This window comes from Phascolarctos cinereus, unplaced genomic scaffold (assembly GCF_003287225.1).
Source record: "Phascolarctos cinereus isolate Bilbo 61053 unplaced genomic scaffold, phaCin_HiC Scaffold_4;HRSCAF=312, whole genome shotgun sequence".
Taxonomy (NCBI): Eukaryota; Metazoa; Chordata; class Mammalia; order Diprotodontia; family Phascolarctidae; genus Phascolarctos; species Phascolarctos cinereus.
This window is the reverse complement of record NW_027555847.1, coordinates 45778615-45796150: the sequence shown is the minus strand read 5'-3', so window position 1 is coordinate 45796150 and position 17536 is coordinate 45778615.

The window sequence follows — 17536 nt, the reverse complement described above, 5'->3', positions numbered from 1 at the left end:
TGAAATGTGGGTTGGAATCTGGTGGGCAGAGAGGAGATGAAAACAGCATATTCCAAGAGACGAGAGCAATAAAATAGCAACAGCAGCAGAAATATCAATAATAACATTGGCTAACACTTATATAGCACTTTAAGGTTTCTAAAGCACAGGCACAGTAGATAGAGCATTGAACCTAGAATCAGGAAGACCTGAATTCGAATCCAGACTCAAGTACTTACTAGGCGTGTGACCCTGGGCACGTCACTTTACTTCTTTGTGCTTCAATTTCCCCTCTGTAAAATGGGAATAATAACACTACCTGTATCACAGGTTATTGTGAAGGGGAAAATGAGATAATATTTATAAAAGACATTGCAAACCTTGAAACACTGTATAAATGCTAATTTTATTCTTTTTATTGTTATTTTCTGATCTGATCATTACAGATGAGAAAAGATTTGGCAGCAGAAATCCTCAAAATATGTTTAAGGGTATTTCATCAGTTACGTTTTTATTTTAACTAGATAATATTTTTGATGCATAATTTAAAAATGACAATTGAAAAGTAAAACAAGTACTAGACAAAACTTGCTGTGACAGATCCTAAACCAAAGATGTTTTCCTGTGTCCATGCACCCCAGCTCCCAAACAACCCCTCTACCCTTCCCCTGGCTGCTTTGTGTTTCCTCCTATGTCCTGACATGTCTCTCCTTCCTTCACTTCCAGCTTAGGATGGTGGAGAATAAATGGTGACTGATAAATGGTCTCTTTCCACTTTCCTTAGTTTTGAATGGCTATAATTACAGAAAACACAAGATTGATATTGGCTGGGAATGCCAAGGGACCAAATCAAGTCTAGGAGCTGATCTTTGATCCTGTAGGTTTGTTGAAATCTGCTTCTTTTTTCAGAGACAGAATTGGAAGAAAAGGGATGATGGCGTCTGCCCACAGTGGTCTGATTAGAGGACCCCAGGAGATGGCAGGGAGTGGTGACGCATTGATTTCCGGAAAACCTCAGTCCTTGCATGGTGGCATGGTACACTAGGAAACACATTGAATTTGGAATCAGAGGAGGCAGTTTCAAATTTTGGCTTGGCTGCTTACTATCTTTGAGATGTTGAACAAGTCACAACCCCTCTGGGCCTCAAGGTTGGTTTTTGTTTTTGTTTTAGTTTTCTTGTCTATATAGGGAGGGGAGTTGATCTCTGTAAATGAAAAGGCTCCTTCTAGCTCTAAATCTGTTATCTTATGCATTGAATAGAAGCACTTATGTCTCCCTGTTGAGGCAGGTTTCTGGCCTTTGTAAAAGGTTTTATTTTCTGTAATTTATATTACACAGAGTAGACAGTGACAGCTCGTATATATGTCAGAATCAAAAATTATTTCCAATGGGGGGGGCAGCATAGGTCCATGGAAAGAGAGCTGGATTTAGAGACAGAGATCCTGGGTTCAAATTCATTGTCTTTTATATATTACCTGTGTGTACAAATTCCTCAATCTCTCTGGGCTTCAGTTAACTCATCTGTAAAAATCAGAGACTTGAAAGAGATGCCCTTGAAAGTTCCTTCTTGCTCTACCTCAGATTCTATGATCTCATGATACTGTTCTATACGTCACTACACTATCAGTGATGGAGGGCATATGTACATAGAAAGCATGTGTTCAGAGAACATACATAAAACATATGACTAAATAATACACATAGAGGGCATACATGTAGAGACCCATGTAGCCAGGATGTATGTGATTAGGTTAATCTATCCCTGCAATACTGCAAAGCCACTAATATTCTCTGGGGATGTCACTGGTCTGTTTTCTGCAGCTTTCTGTTAGGTGTCGAATCTCTTCTCTCTGTTACATTATCTCTGCTTGGAATCATTGCTATTCTTTTGGTCACTGAGCTACTCTGTTGGGGTCAACTTCTGCTCTTTGCTATTTTCTACTGCAATGGAATAGTTAGTAAGGTTCTCCCTACCAAGTGTGGACTTGATTATAAAATATAACAGCTAGCAAAAATCCAGCATTCATGGGAGGAACTAGGGGTGCTTACCTTGGAAGAGAGAAGACAGGTGGTAGAGAGTAGGGCATGATAGCTTTCTTCAATTGGAAGATCTATCATATGAAAGAAGAATAGACATTTTGCTTGGCTCAAGAAAATAGGACTATGAATGCTGCATAAGCATGACAGGAAGGCAGTTCTGCTTGATATCAGGAAAACTTCCTAACAGTGATAAATATCTGAAAGTGGAGTAGTCATCTTTAGGAGGTAATACCACCATTTTATCATAGATCTTCAAAGGAAGGTTGGACAGTCACTCATCAGGTTCATTGTAGGACTTTTTAGAAGTAGATATTGGGTTAAATGGTCATTAAGGTCCCTTTTGATTCTAAATATATCTAAAATTGTGATGATTAACTCTAATATTTTAACTGATTTTTCCCCCTGGCAAAGGCTTAAAGATCTTGAACTCAGCCAACTACTTGATTTAAGTTTAGAAAAATTCCTCTTTTAACGCTTGTCAAATCCCTCATTGTCAGACCATATCCTCATAAACCATTTTGTAGATCCTGTCCAACAAAACTATATGGGATCTTGCATGATGAAGTTTTCTGTAATGCTCCCTGATTGGTGTGCAGATCAACTTAGGGGCAAGATCAAAGGGAAATAGTAGCTCGAGTGCCCACCAAGTATGTTGTGTACTTGCCAGTAAAAATAATGCCAATTGTAGTTTTTTATTCTGAGTAGTACCAAAGTGCTGGTCTCTCTATACTGCTATATTTTAGGGAAAGTGTTGAGAAGTCCTTGTAAGAAAGAAATAATGGGATGAGGACCTTTCAATTCCTCTATACATGTGCCCCCAGAATATTTGAGGTCCTTAATTTCATTGTATCATCAGTCATTTTTAAGATCCTCACCAATCCATTTCTAATGGTATCTTAAATGATGATTTTCAATTGCTTCTGACCAAGGGTAAATTTCAATGAGTGAGTCCAGGGGTGAAAGGTTTGCTTTCTCATTTACATTCAAAGGCCATGAATCCATGCTCTGTAGCTAGGTTGGCGAAGTATGTGATTTGCGCATGGTCTGGTTCTCCATGGAAAGGTTTATGTTTGTCATCTTGAGCAGAGGTACACTGCATCTGGTAAAAATAAAAAATTGTGAGCAAATCAGAGGTTGAACATATGTCATATTCCTGACACATCAGCTCCATTCCTTGTGGGCACAGTAATTTAATGCAGAGTGGGAGAAATGAGAAAGAATGAACAGGCAAAAAGACATAAGATTGGCATTAGAAAGCCCATGCAGGTATGTGGTTAGATCTTAAACAGTTTTATTGCTGCATGAAGCAATGAATCAAAAAGGACAATGTGCTAAATTTCTCCCAAATTAAGTTTCTTTGTTGCTTCTGGTTTCATAAGAAAAAAAAAATAGCTGAGTAAGATGTTTATTCTGTGAATGCTTAAAATAAAATTTCAGCAAGGCAAAAAAAACCCCAACAGAATAGAATTAAATTTAACATTGGGAATGTCTAACAATACGTGCAATGTGTAATTAAACTCTAATTTATCTGCCCTAGCATTCATTAATGACATCTAAACCAGAGGAACGTTGGAGTTCTTTCAGAAGCAATCAATAACCCATTCTGGCAGGGACACAAGCCCTGGACCTAATTACCAGTCACAAAATCATCATTGTTGATTGAATAAGGTGCTTGGCTTAGAAGGGGGTGGGTAGTGCTGTGTGGGGCTATTGGTCCTTGGATGCCACTAAATTTCAAACCCATGCCTGGTTTTTCTGAGCTGTGGGGATAGTTGAGTTGAGGGGAAATTCTAATTAAACCTTATGTTTCTCTTTCTTTTGTTTTAAATTATGGTATTCTCAGTGAAAGTGTTTCTTTTCATCTTCCCTGAAGAACAGATAGTTTAATTCACCACATTTTACAAGATTGACACGGCACATTTCTCTCTGTCATCAACCTTATTAATTGTATTCACTATTCTTCATTTTCATTTGTTTGCTTTGCTTCCAGAGAAATTCATTTAAGAATCTTCAGTCATATTCTGAGAATTGTACCAGCACCCAACACAGGTTGGTCACCCTCTGGATCCCCAAACCTTACAATCCACCCTAATGCTGAACCCTCAAAACCTATGGGTCCTGTTATCTGCTCTGAACCCTCCAGATTCACTGGCCTCACTAGATGCTTTGCCATTGTACACTAAGGACCACTGGGCCTTCCTATCTGCCCTGTACCTTCTTTTATGTGTTGTTTTTTCATAGTAGAATGTAGGCTCTTTGAGGGCAGAAAGAGTCTTTTATATTTATATCCCTAGCACTTATCACATTGCTTGGCCCGTAGCAAGCACTTAGAAAGGACTTTTCCATTCATTCATGTTAGAATGGAAGCTCCTTGGAAGTAAAGATTCTTCCATTTATTGTATGTGTCCCCAGACCTTTCACAGCACCTATCACATGCTTGTTGATTATTTCATTCTCATTTTACAGGTGACTCACAGAGGTTAAATAACATTTACTCAGACATATAGCTTAGGTCAAAGCTGGTGCTCAAAATTGGCTATGTTGACTCCAAACCCAAGGCTTTTTCCATAAGAGTATATGTCTGAGGATGATGATGATAACAGTGATGATGATGATGACAATGATGATGCTAACTCACATTTAAAGCTCATCTATGTAGTTCTTTAAGGTTTGCAAAATGCTTTCCATAGAAGCTTGTTAAGGGATCCAGGTGCTTGCTTTCTTTTCCCACTCCAGCATAATCTCCCAGTCTGTTGCACAATCTCACCTTCCATTTAGCAGTGTTATTTCAGGAAGCACAGATCAGTGTATGGGAGGTCAGGTGGCAAATGAGCTTCTAGGTTAAGGCAAGAGTGAGGAAGGAGCAGGCTTAAATTTTGCACATCAGTTTTTCAGTTGTATCTCTTTTGGGGCAGTTTGATATTTAACTGTCAAGGTTTTGCTTACAGAATAAGCAACTCAACCCTAAACTGTGCCCTTAGCTTCTGAATTAGAGATACCAACCTCAATGGTCTGGCCACTGCTATATCCTGATTGCTTTGTTTCAGCCATGATAATGGTTCTTTGTTGCAATTCTTCAAACAAAGCACACCAGAACCTCAGAAACCCTGACAGTTGTGATCCAAATGTCCCCTTTCTTTTTGTACTGGCTTCTGCTCTTATTTTGAATTCATTTTCTATTTTCTAAGCATTATTGCTAAATCTTAAAATGATGTTAAGTTCTGTGGTCCTATGAGCTTTAATTAGAAACTCAACAGCCATTTGGGACTTCTTGCACAGAACCTACATGATTAGTGCTTTCCATGTTCTTAAGCATCTCACATGACTGAAAACATGACAGTTGCCACCATTGGTCATCATATATTTTTTTCTTTCCAGAGTCAATCCCTTATCTTTTCTCTTTGCAATGGATTTTTTTTTCATTTTTCCTTGCTTTTGAAAAGCATTGCCTGAACTGTTTATTTGGTTTTTTTCCCCTCCTCTACAATCCAGAGTTTGGGGCTAGATTTATAACTTGTATTCTCAAGGGAAAACAAAAAAAAAATTAGGCATTTATTCATTCATTCAACCACTGTTTATTAAGCACTTGCTATTTATAAAATGCTGTGCTAAGCAGAGTGGAGGTAGGGGATACAGAGATAATTAAGACATGGTCTTGTCCTGAAACTAGCAATAGAGCAGGGGGATAAAGTAATGTATACAGACTTGATATTATGAGAAATGTAATAACCACATGTCCATACACCAACATCAAGGATCTGTGATTTGCTCAGTAGACTGCCCACATAGGGCTTAACCCATCAATAACTTATAAGTCTGAAAGACTTGCCTGATGTTAAATGACATGCTTGTGGTCACACAGCACCAGAGATGGGGTGACTCCAAGTCTAACACTCTAGCTATGATGCCAATTTAGCTGTAACAACCACAATACTATACAAAGAGGATAAAAACCTAAGAGGAACAGAGTTCTAGGTGAGATCATTTCTGACTAGAGAAATCAAGGCTTGTTGAGTTGGTATTTAAACTGGACCTTCAAGGGCAACTGTGATGTTTAAAATGTGGATTTGGGAAAGACTTAGGCAAAACAAAGGCATAGATATAGGAAATTGCTGGACACATACAAGGTAAAGTTAATGATCAATTTTGCTAAAGTACAAGGAGGCCTAGAGGAGAGGAGTGTGGAATAAATCTAAGAAGATAGAAAGATACTAGCTTGTTGACACTAGCTCTCTTCTTTTGGTTACATTACAATGCATATATATGTATATGTATATATATTGTGTGTATACATACATATATACGTACACACATACATATCTACATATATGTATATATGTGTTTATATGTACATGTGTGTGTATATATGTATATATGTATGTATGTATACACATACACACACAAAATTTGGTCTAGTCTACAATGATTTCCCTATGCTCCTATATGCTAATACTTACATAATCTGAGACAATGAAATAGAACTTTTTCATGTGGGGGATTTTGATAGGAAGGGGTGAAACAGAATTATGGAAGGGGTGAAAAGAAGAGAGATAACTACCTAATTGATTGATTATGTTTTCCTTTCTGAAAAGACAAAGAAGCATGTCAGTGCTGAGGAGTAATACATCTTTCATTCCAAGATATAGATGAGAGGCTCCATGTGACTGAGCTTTCCAGATAACTGAAGCATATCTCCTCATTTAAGTGCATTGGCTTTATTTATTACCACCATTTTGGATGCATTCCTTTTCTTCTATCACATACTTCCTCGCCTTTTCACATAGTGCATATTGATCTTAATTTAATTTTTCTAATGACGCCAAGGTCATTATCAAGATCTTTCAGTACTATAATGTGCTATTTTTCAAGGACACTCAAAGCCCCCCTCTTTGGCTATTGAGCAATACAGGGTAATTTTCCCCTTATGTTGAATGGTCCCAAACCATTATGCTTTTTGAGTTATTATTGCATTAAAAAATCCTTTTCAGCCTCCTTATTTCCAGGAAGCTTAGGCACCACTACTTCCAGCTGTTACCACTGAATAGGGACCTATTCTGGCATGTTTCCCATCTCTTTATCTTCCCCCCTCTTTATCTTCCTTCCTGTTTACTTTTTTCTTTTTTTTTTTTTGGCGAGGCAATGGGGTTAAGTGACTTGCCCAGAGTCACATAGCTAGTAAGTGTTAGGTGTCCAAGGCCGGATTTGAACTCAGGTCCTCCTGAATCCAGGGCTGGTGCTCTACCCACTGCATCACCTAGCTGCCCCTCCTCTTTACTTTCTAATTTGATGATTATAAACTGCTATGGACCAAAGAAAGAAAATACCAACCCTATTAGAACTATGTCTAAAATAAAAGCAAGTAGACTGTGAGCGAGGCTAGAAAATGAGTAAAACCTATGAGCTCTAATGCATGGATTTCATGACATTCATCTTAGTTACTCAAAAGCTCTTTTGGATTGCTTCTTGGTTTTTATTGGTATCTTAAATAACTGGAATTTATATTTAAGTGACTTTGGGGTGTGAGGTATTATTAACAAAAGCATAAAGACATTGTTGAACAACAACAATAAGAGAAGCCAACATGAATTTAGATGTACTGAGATATTAGTGTGGTGATGTCCAGCATTGCCTTATCAACAGTATTATTCGTGAGAGTACAAATCGTATGATTCTCTAGTGTGTGTTGACTTTTAATTGCCGTGGAATATTTTCCTTATTTAGCACAAAGTTGGAAAGCCTTAAGTGCATCAGAAATCTCTCTGTGTTTGCTGGTGCATGGTTCTGCAGATACCTCCCCTGGAGACATGGTAATTTTGCAACTTTATATTCAACACAATTCTAATTATAAATTGTTCTCTTTCAGAAGTGATAGCCAGACTGTTGGCACACATTGCCTCTTGTTTTATTGGTAAGGATGACAGCATAATGACTGATGATAGGCGTTGGGCTTCCTCATTTCTCCTAATTAGAATTTTCTCGGTGTTATCATGCTTTGTGACTAACCAACTTATTCCTGACACTGGCCAATGTGTTTAGGATGGTTCTTACTTTTTATTTCATCAACAGGAAGTAGTCCAATAAGCTGATCAGTTATGTGGGCAGTCTACCCGGCTGGCATACTCCCTTCTACTGGCTTGCTTCCTGGTTCAGCCAGGATAGTAGGCCTGCTTTGAGGAAAGAGGCTGATGTTTTCTGTCCATAGGAGTAGATGAAAAAGGCAGTAAGTGGGTAGCTAGGTGGCACAGTGCAGAGAGCATTGGCTTTGGAGTCAGGAGGACCTGAGTGCAAATCTGGCCTCAGACACTTACTAGCTGTGTGAGACTCTGGGCAAGTCACTTAATCCCAATTGCCTCTGAAAAGAAAGAAAAAAGGCAGTATGGGAGCTCACCAGGTGGGGCTGAAAACCAGAAGATGCATAGGCAACAATGCCTGTGTTGTACGATTACTTAATGAACATATAAGCATATATGAGAGAGGCAGCAGGTTAGGAGGTCATAGAAAGACAGCCCGACCTGAAATCAAGAAAGATCAAAGTTTAGGTTCTTGCCTCCATCACGTTTGAGTAGATGACTCTGGGAAAATTGTTTACTGTAGATCACAAGGTCAAGATTCGCAAAGATCATGGCAGACTACACAACATTGGGCTGAATTGAACAAAGTTACATTTGCTTATTTTTTTTCCAAATGAAAATCCCCATTCTCTCTCTCCCACCACCTCTCTCCTCCATTTAGAAATCAAAAAAAAAAAAACCCACTTTTTTTTTGTTATAAACATGTATAATTAAACAAATTTCTGCACTGGCCATGTTCCCTTCACCCAAACCAAAATGTTATCTCAATCTACACTCTCTGTCACACTTAAATTTAGTAGGGATGAATGTAAAGTCTCATACTTAGGTCAAAAAATCATCTTCACCCATAGGGAAAAGGTGGCTAGGTGACAGTCATCTGAAAAAAAAAAATCTTGGTGTCTTAGTGGGCTTCGAGCTTGATATGACTCAACTATTGTTAATTCTGTCCTGGAAGTCAAAAAGCTATTATCAACCAATGAATCAGTCAATAATCACCCGTTAAATATCCACCATGTAGCAGTTAAGAAAGTAATGGCATCCAGGACTCTAGAGGTGATAGTTCCATTCTACCCTGCCCTGGACAGGCATCTTTTGGAGTATTTTGTTCAGTTCTGTTAGAATGCAGAGGAGGGCCACAAGTATAGTGAAAGGCTACATGAAGGAACTAGGTATACTTAGCTTGGAAAAGGTCCACAGGGGACATGATAGCTATCTTCAGTTTTGAATAACTATGACATGGAAAAGTACAGTTTATCTAGTCTGATGCCTGAAGGCATAATTTGGAACGATAGGGGTGGAAATCCCAAAGACAGAAATTAGAGTTCATCTAAAGAAAAGGTTCTGAACTGTCCCAAAATGACATAGACAGCCCCTGGGAGTCATCAGTTTCCCCTTACCATAGGTATTCAAGTAAAGAATGGAAAATCATTTGCTGTGTACTTGGTTTTCTAGAGAAAATTCATGCTCAGGTGAAAAATTGGACTGGATAAGGGGTTCTTTCTTAACTTGGGTTACAGAGATCTCCAAGGCATAAATGTATAAATTTCAAGGAGTCCATGAACCTGAATGGGAAAAAAAAATACTAATTTTTTTTTCACTAAATTTTAGTTACCCTGCTATTCTAGAGGAATTGAAGGTCAGGGAAACTAAAGACTAGTAGGATCTCTAAGCTTCAAGGAACCTCAGAAACCAGCTAGGCTAGAGATTCTCAAACCTTTGTGCATCACAGACCCATTTGGCAGCTTGGTGATACCCACATAACTCTTAGAATATTTTTAATGCATTAAAAGAATACTGTGGTATTCTTCTAATCTGCAACATGGGATAATGATGATGCCTATAGTACTTAACTCACAGCTACCTTCCCCACAAGGTTGCCTTGTGTCTATCTGTATGTGTTTTATATACTCCCATACATAGTGTCCCAAAAGTCTTGGTGCAGTTTTAAACTATAGTAAATCAATTACTGATATTTATTAAAGCTCATTTAAGATACTAAGCTACTAAAGCTTAAAACTACTCCAAGACTTTTGGGACACCCTGTACACGTTTAAGGGCAGCTAGTTGGCACAATCAATAGAGTGAGGGGGCCTGAAGTCAGGAAGATTCATCCTTGTGAGTTCAAATCTGGCCTCAGATACTTGGCAAGTCACTTTACCCTGTTTGCCTCAGTTTCCTCATCTATAAAATGAGCTGGAGAAGGAAATGTCAAAACCACTCCAGAATCTCTGCCAAGAACACCCCAAATGGGTCATGAAGCGTCAGATAGGATTGAACAACAACAGCGGTATGGACATATGTTGTCTCCCCCGTTAGATCCATGCGTCTAGAGGACTGGGACTTATTTGCCTTTGTATCCCCAGGACTTACTGTGTGCTTGGCACATAGTAGACTTCTTGCTCGCAAGAAGCACTTATTAAGTGCCTACCATTCGTGGGGCTCTATGCTAAATGCTGAAAAACAAGTACAGAGAATGGAAGACTTCCTACTCTGAAGGAGCTTACATTCTGACACGTAAACAGGGACAAAATGATTTAGGACAAACTGAATTCCGGTGTGTAGGAGAGCTAGAACAGGAAAGCCATTCTAGCAGGAGTAAGATAATAGCAGGGAGCCAATCAGAGATATGGAGAGTTGCCCCAGATCTGATAGCCACAGAGAATAGGGAAGATGAAGGGCAAAACTATATCCTTGTGTGTTACAGGTGAGAATATTGGGGCTTAGGCAGGGAGCAAGGAGGGCTCCTGGTTGTTGTCAGGAGAAGTGGTGGGTATTCCCAGAATTTAGCACAGTGTGTGGCATACAGTAGGTGCTTAATAAATCCTTGTTGACTGACTGACTTCAGCTTATGGGTTCCTGGGTCTCTGCCTGGATTCATGATCTTCTTCAGTCCTTTTACAATTCAGGAGGCACAGAAAAGTGTGATTTCTGGCACCTAATGGAAGAAGACAACACATAAAAAAAAAAAGCTGAAGAGAGAGGGAATGGGGTAGTAGATAAAGTCCAAAGAAATTCATCCTGGAGAAGAATGAGACGTGGCTAGCCGGGGGCCCTTCTTGAGCAGAGGTGACCAGAGGAGCGGTCTATTCAGAAGGAGACACTTCTGGGTCAGAGAGTACTTCCAAGGGGTGAATTTCCCTGCTGAACTGAGGCTTAGAGATGAAGAGCTGAGGCATGGTAGGGGAGGTCTGGAGCGCAGCCCAGAGAGGAATGAAGGATTTTATTGTCATCCTTCTGGCCAGGATGCAAACCTCTCTGCTGCCAGTGATGAGTCACCCAGCTTAGTGATACCTAATGAGGCACCCGGTGTACCTCAGGTAAACCTTCATGGTCACTTCCTGGGTTTCCTGAAAAAGGGAGTTCTTAAGCCAAGATCACTCAGTTTGTGTTCACAGACTAGATGTAAGGCAGTAACTCTTTAGAGTACTCTTGGTGCTGTCAGAAGAAAGTTGTATTTGGAGTCAATTTTACGGTTGAATTGTAGACAAAATTGTACTGTTTGAATAACCAGTCCCAAAGATTAACCATTAAAGAGTAGATTTCAGATTCAATTCAAAAATTTATTAAGTGCCTACTATGTGCCATGTAAGTGGAAATATAACCTAGTGAATAGAAAGCTGGCCTTGGAGTCAGGATGCCCTGGGTTCAATACTTGCTTCTGACAAGTGCATGCTGTGTGTTTCTGAACAAGTGCCTTAACCTCTCACCATCCTCCAAACAAGTCTTTAAGGGTATAAGTTACAAAGAAGTTGCTGATCTGTCCAGGTAGCAGAGGTCCCCCACTTGGAGTTCCCTCCACCATTGAGACCCTAGGTCTAGTGAAAACAAAACATGCTACCCGTGTCCTAGGTTATGAGGACCTGGGCTAAAGGCGGCTAGCTATAAAAGTGGAGAGAAGGGGTCACAGGAAGGGACATCATAATCCATGCACACCGTTTTATAAAGAAGGAACCGAGGCCACAAGGGGTAGAGTAATTAGTAGCAGAGATTTGAACCCAGGGCCTCAGACTCTACAGCCAGTGCTCGTTCCACTGTACCATGCTGAGGAACGTAGTCAAGAGATATAGTGGTAGGGTTATTAAGAGTTGGTACCTGCTTAGATCTAAAGAATGAGATGCTTAATCAAAGTCTTAATCAATAGAAGTAACCTGACCAAGGTGATTGAGCTAGTTAGAAGCCCAGATGGGTACCCTGATCCCCACTTCAGCTTCCTTTCCCTTGTACATCTATGCCTTCTTCACTAGTCTCACCCACCAATGTTCCACTGACATTTTTTTCCACGTGTGTTTTCGACCTCTGCTTATTCACATTACTTAGTTCTTGCTTCTTATGGCCTTTCCCTCAAAGGAAGGGAGATGGTTCGCAAAGCCTAAACTTCTGCAAATATGTGAACCATGTTTAAAAATCATTTTTTGTTATTCTGCACTTGAAAAACACCAATATCCATGCCATCTCTCCTCCCACAAACCCTTCTGAAGTGGAAAACTGAGGCCTGGAAAGGTTAAGTGATTTTTGCCTATGGTCATGTTGGCAGTAAATAGCGGAAGGAAGATTTAAACCCAGGCCCACAGTTCCACATACATCACCATTTTCATGCTACAAACTTCCAATAAATTCAAACTAGCCCATTTCATTGTTACTTGCAAAGGCAATTAGAGACAAAGTTTAAATAATTGCTTATAATATGATTCTCATTTTCATTTTCTTAAAATCTGACATGGGTGATTTAGATTAATGGGTCATCTGAGTGGACACATCCAGCCCATTTCTGGCTTATTGACTTAAGAATCTTTCTGCACATATGGCTGTTCATCCACTCTCTGCCAGAGACATAGAGCCTCTCATGATGGGGGAAAGTATTCCACAAACTGCCATCTTCCACCACTGAATTCCCTTCTCTGTTGACTGCTGGTGGGGAACATTTTTTCAGAGCATAATAAATTGGATTGCATTTTTCAATGAAATAATGTTAAAAATGGTAGTTAGGTTTCCAGACTGATGCATAAATATCAATGTAATCCACAGGGTAGTTGAAATAGAACTACATTCTGAGTTCTAAATAACTGACCTGGAAATCAACTTTGGGAACACACACTGCTTCTAAGTTGGGTGACTGGATCCATGCTTTATAGTCACTGCTCATCCTCCTCTTTCTGGCTTCCAAACACATGTTTTGTACTCATCAATTTGCTCAGTGGGAAATGTCTTCATGGCTCACATTCAGCTTTGTAATTCTCTCCTAGTTTGAAAATTTAGGAAATGCTCAGCATTATTGGAGTCTCTGAATTCCCTTTCATAAATTGGATCATCATCATCAGGTCTAGGGATTATTGAGCTGGGGGCAAATTCAGTAGGGAATGACAGAATAGGGGGCAGAGGCTTAGGGGATTCAGTAACACAAGAACAAGGGTTGGTATGTCTCCCAGCCAGTCTGGCCCCTGCCCATGAAAGGATTGGGGAGGGGAGAGTGGAGTGGACGATGGTGTGGAGAAAGGCACTGCAGTGATAGGAACCTGGGGGTGACACCTGGGGCTATCAGGCTGAGTGGTGTCACATGCTAGCAGAGAGGATATGGTCACTTTGGAAAGGGGAAGACAATGTACCCTCTCAGATGGCAGTACCTTGGGGTAAAGACCTGGTAACCTTATTCTAGTAGTAGCTTCCATCATAGTATAATGCATGGGTAGTCAGGTAACTTGGGTTCTAGGAAGCCCCTAAGAAGCTATGTGAATTTGGGCAAAATCACCTCACCTCTTTGGCTTGCTTTCTCATGTTTAATATAAAGGGCATGTCCAGTCTTAGCATTCTTTTGAGCTTTAATAGCTTAATCCATTTATATATTTAACATAATGCTAATAGCTAGCATTAGCGTAGCACTTTAAGGTTGGCAAAACACTTTATAAATATCATCTCATTTGATCCTCACAACAACCCTGGAAAGCTGGTGTTATTATTAAACTCATTTTACAGATGAAGAAACTGAGGCAGACAGACTAAGTGATTTGTATGGGGTCACATAACTAGTGAGTGTCTGAGGATGGATTTGAACACTGGTCTTCCTGTCTCCAAGTACAGTGCTCTGTTCATTGTGGTATATATGGTATATATGTCTGTCTGTCTGTCTGTATATACATATACACAAATGCATTTAATTTTAATTAAAAAGTTTTTTAAAAACAAAGAGAAAAAGCTTGGGATTAGTTTGTGAAGGGCTTTAAATGCCCTTAAATGTGAAACAGGAGTTTAAGCTTCACTGAAGGAAGTAAAGGTCTATAAAAGGTTATAGTGAGAAGAGAGTATATGCATAGGTGTGCTTTAATGTTTTTGCAGTTTGCTTTCAAGAAGAAAGTGGCTCAGTGGGTAGAATGTTGGGCCTAGAACCAGAAGGACTCATCTTCCTGAGTTCAAATCTGGCCTCAGACACTTACCAGCTGTGTGATCCTGGACAAGTCACTTCACCCTGTTTGCCTCAGTTTCCTCATCTGTAAAATGAGCTGGAGAAGGAAATGGAAAACCATTCCAGCATCTTTGCCAAGAAAACCCCAAATGGGGTCATGAAGAGTTAGTCATGACTGAAAAGACTGAACAAGAATTCCTAAAGAAACACAGCTACATTTTTATATCAAATCATAGACACAAACTAAGAAAAGTGCTTTACCTCTCAAAAATTTGAGAGAGACACATATGTCAAATATACACATCTGTGGCAAGTATTTTTCCATGTCTTTCTATTTCTGTGAAGTTACTGTTAGAATGAAAGCACTTTTGAGCATACACCAAGGACCTAGTGCTCTGCTGAGGGCTGGATAGGAAGCACAAAATTCCAGGTTCCTTGTTCTGGAGGTTACAGTCTAGTGAGAACAAATTAGTGCTCAACTCAGGAGTTAAGGCTAAACTAGGGCAGGGCTACCAGAGTCTTGCTACAGGGCACAGAATTTAGAGAATTCTTATAGCACTTAAAGTCATTAATGTCCTTGAAACATCAAAGCCTAGCACTTAAGTTAGCAAGAATAATTAATTACAAGAGGAAGCTGACAGGTGACTGGTTGAAATCCTCCCTTCTTCCACTCCTCCCTAATACCAGGGCTGTGAGGGCCCACTTGGTGTCATTTAACCAAGCACTGCTTTTATAACTGAGAGGCAATGTATTGTAGTGACCAGAATGTTGGATTTAAAGTTAGGAAGATCCAAATTCGTAGCTTGCCTCTGATACTTAATAGTTATGTGATCATGGGCAAGTCACTTAACATCTTTGAGACTCAGTTTCCTAATATGTAAAATGGAGATAATTTGTTGGTCAGTTATTTTAGTCTCCACCACTGGGTAACAGTGAAATTTAAATGAGATAATATGTGTAAAATACATTAAAAATACATTTAAAAACATGTAAAATGTTTTTATAGACTTTAAAACATCTAATGTCTGTCATTGTTATTAACAATATTATTTATATATATATATATATATATATATATATATATATATGAAAGAGTAAAGAATGTGTTTGGAATGGATTTTTTTAATCTCTCCAAAATGAGGTTGACTAGGTAGGGTGATGATTTATCACAGGGAAACTTGAAAGCAAAGCAGAGGCCTTTTATATGATTTCGTATACCCTGAAACTCATTGCCTCCCCATCCTTGGGTGTTCATGTCCAGAAGACTTGATTAATAGTGATAGAGAAAGGCATTGAAGAAGGGACAGATAACTTAAAAGATGAGATTTGACCTAAATCTATTTAGCATATTTCACACTGCATGATGTTTAAATCCTGGGCTATTGCCCATCTATCTTTGTTTCTCTTAGACTCTGTGCCTTAAGATATGGTAAAGAAAAGGTCATTTATAAAAGTAATAGGTGTGTTCTGCAATGGGGCACTGAGAATCTGAATAGTGGGTCAGATTTTCTCCTGATATATCCAATAAATTATAAACATATGACAAACAAAATCATTGCATTTAATATTTTTATCCGCCTACTAAGCATTCTGTTTTTTTTTATTAAAGCAAAGTTTAGTTGCAATTAAAAATAGATTCTTTGAGATGAACTTTTCCTTTTTTTTTGTATTTTTGTTAGTTTTTTTGTGTTTATTTTTTAAAAATTAATTTATTTTGATTTATCAACCATCACTTCCACAAACTTTTGAGTTTTAAATTTTTCTTTACCTCCCTCCCCAGGAAGGCACACAATCTGATATAGGCTATACATATACATTCCTATTAAACATATTTTCACATTAGTGATGTTGTAAGTAAGAATTAGAACCTATAGGAGGAATCACCAGAAAGAGGAAACAAAACACAACAGAAGAAAAAAAATAGCAAATAGTATGCTTCGATCTGTATTTAAATTCCATAGTTCTTTCTTTGGATGTAGATAGCATTTTCCACCATGAGATCTTTGGAGATGTCTTAGATCTTTGTATTGCTGAGAAGGGTTAAGTCTATCAATGTTAGTCATCACACAATGTGGCTGTTACTGTGTACAACGTTCTCCTGGTTCTGCTCACTTCACTCAGCATCAGACCATACAAGTCTTTCCAGGTTTTTCTGAAGTCTGCCTGCTCATCATTTCTTATAGCACAATAGTATTCCATTACATTCATATACCACAACTTGCTTAGCCTTCCCCCATTGATGGGTATCCTCTCAATTTCCAACTGTTTGTCACCACAAAAAGAGCTGCTATAAATATTTTTGCACATGTGGGTCCTTTTCCCATTTGTATGATCTCTTTGGATATAGCCCTAGAAGTGGTATTGCTGGATCTAAGAGTTTACACTATAGCCCTTTGGGCATGGTTCCAAATTGCTCTCCAAAATGGTTGGATCATTTCACAACTCCACCAACAAAAGCACTGTGTTTTCTAAGCAATCTTATAAATGTGTACAAATGGATGAAGAAGATAATCTAAGTTAATGAAAAGACTGAATTATAGGACATTTAAAAGGAAACATTTTTTTTTCAAGTACAAAAATTTAGAACAGGCCAACAAACTTTGCAAAGTATTCTTTGGAGCTTTGCTTTAATAAAGTAGGTAGGGAGAGATCTGTGATTTCGTTGAGTATAGCTTCCAGGTGAGGAAATACCTTCCACCAATGCAGGTCAGTTCAATACCTTCTCGTCAACATGATATTGTAAAGAGCTGCTTGGAGCACCAAGAGGCTCAGTGATTTCTCTAGGCTTCCATGACCATTACATGTCAGAGGCAGAATTTGGACCCAGGTCTTCCTGGCTCCACAGCCAGCCTTCTGTCTACTACACCAGCCTGCTTTGCAATAAAGAACAGTGATTTGTAATTAGCTTATAGAGAAACAGGTAGTTCGAAAATGATGGAGGATATTAGCAAGTGAAAGGAGCTAAGCTTCCAGCTTTCTTGTACTTCCCATTCAATCACTTAATCAATAAATCAAACAAATATTTATTAAGCTATTAGGTATCTACTA